The sequence below is a fragment of the Bos mutus genome, chromosome 5, assembly GCF_027580195.1.
Source record: "Bos mutus isolate GX-2022 chromosome 5, NWIPB_WYAK_1.1, whole genome shotgun sequence".
NCBI classification, from domain to species: Eukaryota; Metazoa; Chordata; class Mammalia; order Artiodactyla; family Bovidae; genus Bos; species Bos mutus.
Window position 1 is genome coordinate 15,221,583 of NC_091621.1, and position 4,498 is coordinate 15,226,080.

The following is a 4,498-nucleotide window of genomic DNA, read 5'->3' on the forward strand; positions in this document are numbered from 1 at the left end:
AATCAGGTTGTTGTTTCAGGCGGGGTTTTTTTTTTCCACTTGTAAAAATTGAGATATAGTTGATGCACAATATTATATGTTGCAGATGTACAACACAGTGATTCACATTTTTAAGGTTATACTTCATTTATAGTTATTATAAAATACTGGCTATATTCTCTATATTGCAGTCACAATCAAGTTTAAATTGCACATCTTTATTGTTTTATTTCACCTTACATCTTTGACATACAGGAATCCAGTGTTTCAGAAGGGATTTTAAGCTCCTTCTTAGCCAGAGTCTTCCAACATTGGACTGTATATTGGTTTTCTTTTCTATGAAAAAAGGATGTTCAAGGAGAGAAGTAATAGGAACAGACACTTAATGCTTGATGATGATGAAGATGAGGCTGAAGAAGTAGAAACTGAAGGTAGCTTGGAATCTGATGGATAGGGGTGTTGGGACATGTTGATTTATCTATTAGCTTTGACAGACCTTCCAGGAAGGGCTAAGCTATGGCCCAGAGAATGGGGAGGAGGGGACTACATGGCCTCCATTGCCCAAAATAGCTTTTGGTAACCTGAGGAATTGGAGTCAGAGGTTGAACTGGGGTCACGTGCCTGGTTCTGGCTCCTGAGTGGAAGTGAACAAGGGAGTTTATGCCAGCCAGGTCCTCTGGGCAGCTGGAAGGAGGAGGAAGGGCTAGAAGAGTTATTTTTAATATTATTCAGAGCACAGAAAGAGGATTTCCCAATAGGGAAAAAAGGATATGATGTAGGTAACACAGTTACTTCCAGGGCTCAAGGAGATGCAAGGCGTGGGGATAAGGAGGCCGGAAGTGGTCCTAAAGTCCTCTTACACAAACTGTCCTTCTGGAGTACACTGATGCTACTACTGCTGCTAAGTCGCTTCAGTAGTGTCTGACTCTGTGCGACCCCATAGACGGCAGCCCACCAGGCTCCGCTGTCCCTGGGATTCTCCGGGCAAGAACACTGGAGTGGGTTGCCATTTCCTTATCCAATGAATGAAAGTGAAGTTGCTCAGTCCTGTCCGACTCTTAGCCTGCAGACTGCAGCCTACCAAGCTCCTCCATCCATGGGATTTTCCAGGCAAGAGTACTGGAGTGGGGTACCATTGCCTTCTCCCTCTGGAGTACACTACTGTATTCATATTTGGATAACTAAGCAGATGCCTGCCTGTCTTTAAGCCTCGATTTTCATTCTAACAAACGTTTGCTGAGGCTTCACCATTGAATTCAGCCCTGTACTAACTGGTTTGGAGGTAGAAACTTAGAAGTAATGGTTTCAGGATTTCCCTGGTGGGCAGTGGTTGGGACTCCATGCTTTTACTACCAAGGGCAAGAACTAAGATCCCACAAGCCTTGAGGTGCTGCCAAAAAACAGAAAAATATATGTAATAGTAGGGTTTTTTTTTTTTTTAAGTAACAGTGTCTATTTTTGTGTTTATAAGTTAGAAAAACATATACATGAACATGAAACAATTAGAGAATATAGAATTCAATCTACTTTATGTGGCATTATGTGTTCACAATAATGTTGAGAGATGGATTCAGTCGAGAGGGTCTTCCTGGAGGAAGTGTGTTTTGTCAGTACTTGAAGGAAGTTATTGATGTAGAATGACAGGGAAATGGAAGGAAACTGGTTGTTTCAAGTACAAGGGATGAACTAGGAAGAGTTTAAATGGCAATAATTACCTAATCTAATTAGTAGGGGGGACAGCAAGCAAATTGGCTTGGCAGGCCTGTTATACCTCCTTGGGGATTCTGTAGCAGTTAACTCGGTTAAGGCATAGTGTTAATGAGGTCACAGTTTACTTATGTATCCCAGTTAATTTGTCTTTTATCTGACCAGATCCTTACCCGCCACTCTACACAGCTGTCTCACATGTGTAAGCCCTTAGTCAGAGGGGGTGGACAAGAGAGTTGGGTTGGAAAGAGTAAGTAAATTTGTTCCTCAAGATCACATACCCTTTTGAGAATGGCTCCTCATGACCATCTTCAAACTGGAAGAACATATTGTGTCTTGTTGGCAGGGAGGGTTCTGAGGGGGAAAGAAGAAATGTTAAAAAAGAAAAAGAAATGAGATCATTCCACAATTGGGACTTCATGTGTATATAATACAAAGTAAGGATTGAAATGCCTTCCTTGAAAAATGGCAAATGTAAGCCACAGTTCAAGGGAGGACCCCACTTCATGAAATCCAGACAAAATGGCCCAAACTTTAAAAAATCAATCCATATCCACCGAAATCTCCCAAATAAATGCCAATCTCAAACCGTGGGGAAAGTTGGAAGGTTTGTATCTGTTTTCAGGGCCTTGTTTCTGGACAAGCTGTCTCTCTTCCCTTCCAGTTACAGCAAGTCCCCTACATAAAAATGAGTTCCGTTTTGAGAGCATGTTTGTAAGTCCAACTTGTTTGTAAATCCAACAAAGTTAGTCTAGGTACTCAACTAACACAACCAGCTATATAGTACTGTATGGAAACAGGTTTATAATACTTTTTACACAAATAAAACAAAAAACAAACAAAAAATAAAAGATTTTTAATCTTACAGTAAAATATCTTGAAAAGTAAAGTAGTACAATACAACAGCTGGCATACCAGGGCTGGCATCATCGAGTGAACAAGCAAGAAGAGTTACTGACTGGAGGAGGCAGAGGAGGTGAGAGATGGTAGAGCTGAATGGTCATCAGCAACTGGAGATGAGGGCAAGCTGCAATTTCACTCCTGCCTGACATTGGTGGTACAAGTTCTGGTTCCTTGCTGAAGTCAATTCTATCTACCTTCGGGAAAAAATGATCCAGTGATGACCAGGTAGTAGCTCGTTTTTTTTTTTTTTTTTTTCTCATCATACATGACTCAGTAGCACTGGACTGCATTCTGAATGGCTGCTGCAACCTTCGTGTACCATTCTACATTCAGGTCCTGCACCTCAAAACTAACAGTGCCTCCTGAGATAAAGAAAATCCCCTTGCTGCTTCTTGCATTGTGAATCTCTGGTTCTTCAGTTACTCCTTCCCCTTATCACTCCATTCTCTCAATTATTTTCACTTTTGTTTCCATCGCAATCCCTTGGTGCTTCTTAGCAGTACCAGCTACATCACCACCACTTTCGCAGTTGGTTATGGACATCCTGGGCTTGAAATAAAGATACTCTACTGTTGTCCTCTTTGCAGTACTGTCGAGTACACAAAAGCACAACCACTTATAGAGGATGCATGCACATGACCGCGTACACCAGACACACGAACTACCTGATGTTATTGGAAGTGTGCACGCACATCTGCATCTTTGAAAGTTCACAACCTGAAGGTTTGTATGTAGTGGACTCACTGCAGATCCTAAGGGCAACACCATCATTAATCATTTCATTCTTCCACCCTCAACCCCAGGACCGTATGGTGTGTGCTCAGTCGCTCAGTCATGTCCAACTCTTTGTGACCCCATGTATTGTAGCCCACCAGGCTCCTCTGTCCATGGAATTTTCCAAGCAAGAATACTGGAGTGGGTTGCCATTTTCCTCCTCCAGGCGATCTGCCCAGCCCAGGGATCAAACCCATGTCTCTTCCGTCTCCTGCAATGGCAGGTGGATTCTTTACCACTGCACCATCTGGGAAGCACCAACCACACCACACTACTCAGATAAAGATTACCTGAATGTGGAGAACATGACTAAAGATTTATGCTCTCAAGACTAAAGCAGAGATGGGGGTTGCACTGTAATAGTGTAAACATCTTTTTTTTTTTTAGTGTAAACATCTTTAAGTGCAATAGCAGATACCACTGTTCTTAAAGTGTCCTTCCTTTACTCCACTGTGGGAGAATTGCAAGGGCTCTTGTACCCACCTAGATCTAGGCTCTAATTGTTGATTTCTCTTTTTCATCTGTTCTCCCCACTTTTATCGACACTTTTTCTACCCTTGTAATATGACTGAAAGCAGTGTAGTGACATTTCCTGGCCCATGAGGTCTCACTTCTATCAAATGCACACTTTTCCAGGCAAAGATGGTTCTCTATCTACCATAAAAATAAGTCTGGTTCTTCTCACTTCCACTGCTTTCTATAATTATTAAGAGAAAATGATGCAAAGTCTTAGCCCAGATCTTGGAACATTAATTTTCTGTCTCAAAGCACTGCACTATGCGCTATGCTGGCTCTAAAGATGAATGGAACTTCTAACTATAAACAAGGCAAAATATAGTACAGGCTCTAAGAGACGTGCAGAAGACCGAGGATATCTGCTGTTGATACGGCCACTAAGCCACCTCTGTGCTTATGTATCAGGCCCGTGATCAGACCCCGCAAGTAATTTGCCTGTTGACCTCGCCCCACCGGGCCATGTCTGCAGCTTCTCAAATACCCACTCCAGCGCCCTCGCCCTTTCTCGCCAGAGGTGTGAAACTACATCTCCCGACAGGCCGCGTGGTCCCCTTCCTTCCCCCCTCTCCCGGTCCCGAGCCATGGCAACGGCGTGACGTGAGGGTACTGGGAGCTGCGG